Source organism: Euphorbia lathyris, chromosome 2 (assembly GCF_963576675.1).
Source record: "Euphorbia lathyris chromosome 2, ddEupLath1.1, whole genome shotgun sequence".
Taxonomy (NCBI): Eukaryota; Viridiplantae; Streptophyta; class Magnoliopsida; order Malpighiales; family Euphorbiaceae; genus Euphorbia; species Euphorbia lathyris.
This window is the reverse complement of record NC_088911.1, coordinates 52,635,256-52,642,456: the sequence shown is the minus strand read 5'-3', so window position 1 is coordinate 52,642,456 and position 7,201 is coordinate 52,635,256. Positions and strand designations below refer to the sequence as shown.

The 7,201-nt window shown below is 35.1% G+C and overlaps 1 pseudogene; it reads right to left on the bottom strand.

The window, feature by feature from the left end:
- Positions 1-3,476: 3,476 nt before the first annotated feature.
- LOC136216980 (heat stress transcription factor C-1-like) lies at positions 3,477-5,695 on the bottom strand (annotated as a pseudogene).
- Positions 5,696-7,201: the final 1,506 nt, after the last annotated feature.

The following is a 7,201-nucleotide window of genomic DNA, read 5'->3' as shown; positions in this document are numbered from 1 at the left end:
CATTATCAAAAACTCCTTTTCATAAGTTGAATCATTTAATTAGTTACCAATTCACAATATCTCTCAACATAAAGAATTCACACACCACGAACACCCTGTTCTGCAAGGTTTTTCTAGTAAAATTTGGTCATCAACCCCTGTGGAGACGATACTCTATTTATCACTTTATTACTTGTATCTAGTGCACTTGCTAGAGTCTGTTTAGAGGGCAACAAGTTTTTGGCGCCGTTGCCGGGGATTGAAAGCAACAAAGTTTATCTGAAAATTTCTGTGAAACAAGGTGTTTTTATAAACGATTAATTATATTCAAGTAGGAATTGGGCCCATCACCTACAAGCATTAAGAATCATAAGTTAGTTCTCAAAAAGGATAAACATAGCTTAAATAGGTTAAACGTAATTACCACATAATTAAGGTTAAGATCCGCTTTTAGCGTTAGTTAAGGAGGTTTTAGCCCATGATTAGATTAAAACACACCTTAAAAAGATAGATAATTGAGTTCATAGTAATAAAAGAGATTGCAGTTTAGAAGAAACTGATAGGGGTATTTTACCCCTATCTTTTAGCGTGATTTACGGGTTGATTTTGGATAAAATAAATAAGTTTAATTACAAAAATAGAGTGTTTTGATAAAATAAAGAAATAAAAATAAATCTCGTACTTTCAGTTAATTTTCCGTGCTTTTGATTAGTTTAGGAAATAAAAACGTCAAGCTAACTCGGCTCGCAAGATTTGTATTTCAGGTACGAGCTAGGAGCAAAAATCTACTCAAATACGCGGGGCGTATAATACTTTACGCGGGGCGTGAAACATGGTGTCAGCAATAATTGCCTTATCCGCAGGCACCATGTGGAATTGACTCAGCATACGCGGGGCGTATGCCACCCTACGTGGGGCGTATGACATATGTCAGAAATGATTGGCCTAATCCTGAAAGTCAGACTGCACTGTCTCCCTGAGTCAACTCTTCGTACGCGGGGCGTATAACCATACACGCGAGGCGTACCAGGCAATTCCTCAATGATAATAACTCAGAGACTCTTTTACGCGGGGCGTACTTCAGCTACGAACGGCGTAAAAGTTCCAATTCAAGCAATAAAACTCTAGAGACTCAAACACGCGGGGCGTACCTTAGCTACGCAGGGCGTGCTTGAGATAACAAGACACGGAATTGGTCCATATGCAGGAGATTTCTAACGGAATGGGCATTTACGCGCGGCGTAGACCACCTTACGCGGGGCGTATCATGGGATTTCTGCACCAAATAATGTTGCTCCATACTTGTACTTTGTAAAATTACAATATTGCCCTTGCTTGATGTCTATAAATAGGAAGCTCTTGAACTTCATTTGTACCAACCAAGAATAATTACACACTAGAGAGCAAACTATACTTGTTTTGATTAGTGTTGTAGTATAGATTTAGTTTTTGTAGCTAAACTCTCCACCTCGAGAGCTTGTTCGGTTGTTTCGGCATTCCATCGAAGTTCCGCTCCACCATTCGTCACCAAGCTCGAGAGTTCCACCTCCATGACCTAGGAGACGGCTTTGAGTCCGGTTAGCTAGTTTCAAGGGCGGATTCTCCCCTTTTACGTGCTAATTAGCTTGTACTCTTCCTATGTACTAGGCTTGGTTGTATTCCATTTATATACATTTCATATTTATAATTTCATGATTTATAATCTCTATTTCTCTTTACGTGTTAGTGTTTGCTACTTGTTTTGATATTGATAATTGATTATTGTGTAGGTGAACGCGATTTCCGACACCATTCGGGCTATCCTTAGGGAGTTATATAGGTGTTGCCCTACCGGAAGTGACAAACCGAAAACCGTAGGAATTGACAAGCCACGGAACTTACGGGCCCTAGTTTCTAATTCCCCCACATTAGACACGCCTTGACTAGGAATCACGTAGTCTAAGTGCTTCACGGGTCGGTCCTACTACACTTAGTCATCTTTGCAAGAGTAAATTATTATCCGTATACATTTAGAGTCGTTATTTATCGTGGTTATAACTTATCATTATTCATCCCACTTCATAGGGTTTTAGCTACATAAATCTGTGTCGCCAATAGTTAGGAATAGTGTGTAGTTGTGTCTTACTTTACCCCAAAGTAATCGTCGCTTAAATAACATACGAAACCGAGTTGTCTAATACTTGTAATTATAAATCCCGTGGATTCGATACCCGGTCTTAACCGGATTATTACTTGATACGACGGGGTACACTTGCCCCTAAGTAGTCGTAGCGTCTAGTAGAGTTAAGAGCAATTTATAAAGATCACATCCATAGATATAGAGTCCGCACTCATAATATATACATTTCGTCGTGAAAACTCTACCACTAGGCGTCGCGCTATCAGAAACCGTAATGACGATTGCCAAACGAACTTCTTCGGTAACTTAAAACTTACTTTTATTGGATGAACTTTGCACAAACAACACTTTGAGAACAATAACAACAATTACAACAACAAAAACAACTGATTCTTAAAGAGAAGAATCAGCAAAATAACATTATAAAGGGAAGAATTAACCTTAAGCTTGGTGTGTCTTCAAATGGCTCCCAATGCCTCCTTTTATAATAAAATGGCACACATAATTCCAAAGACCAAGTCTCCTTATGGCCTCCCATTCCCTAATCTTCTGAATTCAGCCTTTAAGAGAGGGTGGTGGAATACTTTGACAATTTAGGAGTTGAAATATGTAAAGGTGGGAAAGGAATCATAGGCTTCAACATGTTCATCAACTTTGGATAATTTTCTGGGCCTGATACACTTCGAATTTGGAGATGATGGTTATTAGTCATTTTTTCATCTTTCTCTTAGCTTTCCAATTCATTTTGAATCGCCTCAATCCGAGTCTGTATGAGGGAGATAAGTTGAAAATATGTCAAATCTGTTCTAGTGTGAACAATTGGACTTTTATCTTATATCACCCATCCGCGACGAGGTGTATGCTGATGTCACTAAAACTCCTTTTTCTGGTCCCTTGTACTCCTGAGTTGTCGCCTTAAGCCCAAGCTTGGTTATTTGTGTTGAAAACCTTGTGAAAGTGCCTAAAAACACACAAAGTGGCTTAGATACATAAAATGAAGAAAATATACAAAAACCATTATTAAAATTTATTAAAATGGTAGAAAATAACTAGTAATTAAATACTAAAAATAACTAGTAATTAAATACGATAACACTTGAATTGGGGCAATTTAAGTTTATTGACTTATTAGTTAATAATCATAAAGTATAGTCTCACTTCATACTTGAAGTTGATTCCGTTAGCAAACAGGGTCTAAAAAACCTAACGATGTTAAAAAAAATGAGATGAAAGTCAAAGTGGTAGGGTCAAAGGGGCAATTTTTTCCTTTCATTTATTTCATAATTTATTGTATTTTTAAAATCATAAACCTTACCCAATCCAACATTGACACCTAACCTATCCTCTTTCTCAACCAACATTCCATGCCCTATCCATCCTACAAAAAATTGGAATCCAGCGACGGCGAAGATTGGCAAATGTTGAGCGATTTCCGCAAGTGCACGGTTCGCTTGTAGTAACAAAAAGATATTGATCCCACAGAGAACATTTTTTCACAAAAACTTATTTTGATATAGTTTAAATACGACTTAAGGTTTATTTAATAGATAATCGTTAATTGAATTTGGTTTTGAGATTGAATTAATAAGAATCAGATTGGAAAATATGTAGAATGTTAAAAATCAATTCTGTTTTGAGTATGAATTACAAAACAGAAACATTTAGTGTTTAAAATAAAATTGTACTCGTTTGCATTAAGCAAAGAAAACAACTTTAAACTTTGTAAAAATTATAAATGTGTAATAACGTAAACTCCTTCAATTAAAAGGTTTTGAACCGCAGATGATCTTCCTACGGTCAGGCAAGATCGCTACCTTAATCAAATTAATACTTATTTCCGATAAGCAGACCTAATGATCATATCGTCCGTAAGAATGAATTTGCCAAAGTGTTCAACAAAGTTTCCTTGTAAATGTATTGAATTTAACTACGTTTTAATGAAAACACCAGAACTCACTTCGGATCATTTACCAAAGTGCTACATAAAAATATATTGAATTGCATGAACTTTATTAGATGAAGTGTGAATTGATACAAGTTTATAGAGAATAAAAAGTATGGAAGCATTCAAAACGACATTAGAGTTTCGGGTCGTCAATCTTTTCCTCAAACCTCGTTAGAGTTTGTCAGGCTCCAAGGTCGAATCCGCTACTTAATCTTCTCGCGGAATCTTCGGAATAGAGATGGTATTTCTATTACCAAAATGTAAACTAGTCTTCGAACATATCTTAATCTAAATCTAATTGCTACTGTGTTTGTAATTAATTAATAAACAATGTGTGTACATCATATTGCTTCTACAAAATCGAACTTCTAACTCTGAATCGTTTTTTACTCAGAATTTCTGCATAAATTCTGTACTAATCTTAAAAATCTAACTCTCTATAACTCTGAAATCAACTCTTTATTTATAGATGTTGAAGAGTCATGTTTAGGGGTCGTGTCTGCTGCGAAGAGACGTTTTGATCCACTCAAACGGACGCGTTTCTTTGAATTTCAACATGTGAAGGATGTGCTGCCAGAATTTCTGATGTTACCGAGATTCAAGAATCTCAGCCGAGATTAGGGGAGTAAAATTTCTGACTTTGGAATGCAAGGGAGAGCGTCTGGAAGACGCGTGTCCCGACCGAGATAAGGGAATCTCGGTCGCGACACGGGAGTTTATCCCGGCGTCGACTCTCTTCTGTCATCTTCGTTTCAGTGCGTTTGAATTTCCTCGTCTTCTGCTCGTAACTTAGGGTTTTTCCGTCGTTTTTGACCTCTTTTCATTCCTATTTGGATTTTACCAAATATTTAGGTACCTTGCATGAAAGAAATATATTCGGACGTAAAAGTACTCTAAATAGATATAAACAGCACAAATTCATAGTAAAACTGATGTAAATATTGATGATATTTTAGGTATATTTTGGGCTTAACAGCAAATGGTATTATTATCAACCTCAAACCGACCTGTTATCTCCTGCGACGTTATAACCCCCATGGAAATGTTTCCATCTTCTTCTGACTTAGACTTAACAGAGCTCGAAACAGCGGCTCCGATAGAGGAAAAGGATTTTCATGAAATAACAAATAGGTGTTTTTTATCATTTAATTGCCTGGCTCGTTCTTTCTGCAGCAGCATTCGAGGAAGAAGATCGGGATCTTCAACGATGTTGCGAAGAATCTCGATCGTTTATTCCGGCTCCATAGCTTCCAATCGATTGTTCATACCTTCAAGCTTTTTATCTAGGTCCCTCTGTTCTTGCTTCATCCTTGTTACCTCCATGGTTCCTCAATTTTAATTAGCGCCATTAATGCGCTCTTGCTTTCTCTGAACTATATTCTTCAATAATTGCTTTTGCCCCCTTAAAAACCATTCATTTGCGAATTCCCATTGCCTGGATCTACTTTTCTGAATCCCTGTATTCATCAATTGAAAATGAATTAACAGATAAAAACTTGAGAAATTAGATAGTAAATTATAGAGATTAATTAATCAGATTCACTCACACAAGTGTTCAACTTACAAACAAAGCTAGAGAAATTGTTGTGTTTGAAATATACATGCAAGATTTTCTGCGAGAAATCTAATGGATTGAAACTGTTGTTAGCTTTACCCCATCACATGCGTAAGCTCTAGGAGACGGGCAACGAGTTTGGGAGAGAGCAAAAGAGAGAGATGGGGAAGAAAGACGATAAGTGAGGTGTCAATTGTAGATTGGGTAAGGATTATGATTTTAAAAATATAATAAATGATAAATTATAAAATAAATGAAAGGATAAAATTGTCCATTTGACTTTTCCAATTTGACTGCCACCTCATCTTTTTTTAACGCTGTTAATCTTTTTAGATCCTGTTTGCTAATGGAATCAACCTCAATGTACATGTTTGTCAACTTTTAAACCACACATGTTATGTTTGAAAATGGTCCAAACCACAAGGTTTATTTTTGTACTTTTTCCTATAATCCAATAATCTAATTTTCAAGAAAAAATACTTCAAAATTCACCATTAATTGAAGAACGGAATAATAATTTTATTAAGAAGAACATAAATGATAAAATTGCAATAAATTGAATATAATAAACCTTCAGATAAACTGGATGAATGAAAGACAAAGATTATGAGGTCTAATGAGATTAGTCTCCTTAAGATAAATTCTACCGCAATCGACAATCGTCTCCCAAGATACAATAGAAATGTGAGTCAAACTCTAACCGTGTATGTCGAATTATCACCGAAAAACCAAAGAATAGAATGAACGAATCGAAACATAAGCTTTTGGTACTGAACAAAATTTATCATAGAGGAAAATTTTCAAATGAATTGTCTTTCTGTTTCGAATGGGCCAAAAATCACTCTTATACTCACTTAGTCGTCAAGGTCCATGTGAACATTACTGATAGGAAGAGTCATTGAAATGTTTTTCTTCTTCAATTAATTCAAGAATTAATTCGTTTTTAACGAGGAATTAATCTTACTGAATTAATTTCTGTTAATTACAATTAAAACCACTAAAATATTTTGTACAATTAATAATGAAAATCTGTTCCATTTAATAACCACTGTAACCACTAAATTTTTTTTAGAATTAATAATGACAATTAATTCCATTTAATTCTCTATTAACCATCATAAGTTTATGAAGATTAAATTAAATGCAACATGACGTGTAAAATTTCTATATAGTTGTTATTCTCAACTTGATAAAAAAAATAGTAGCTTGACACGTCAGATATTAGCAACGTAGAAGCATGGTTAGAGATTTTCAGAGTTCAACTATTATATTATATTTTAGGAAAAAGTACAAAAAGAAACTTTGTGGTCTGGACCATTTTCAAAAATAAACTATGTGGTTTAAAAGTTGACAAACATGTACCTTGAGGTTGATTCCGTAGCAAACATACAAAGAGTTATTTTTGTCCTTATATTTATTTATTTTATAAATTAACTCTCTTATTATCTAATTATCACAAACAAACCCTAAAACAAAAAAAAACAAAAATCAAACTCCCCGTCTCTTCTTCAATTAGTTAATCTTCATATTAGAACTTGTCCAATTAGTGTACAATGAACCGCCTCTTCCACCGTGGAGAAATTCAGTAACCTATGATATTCCT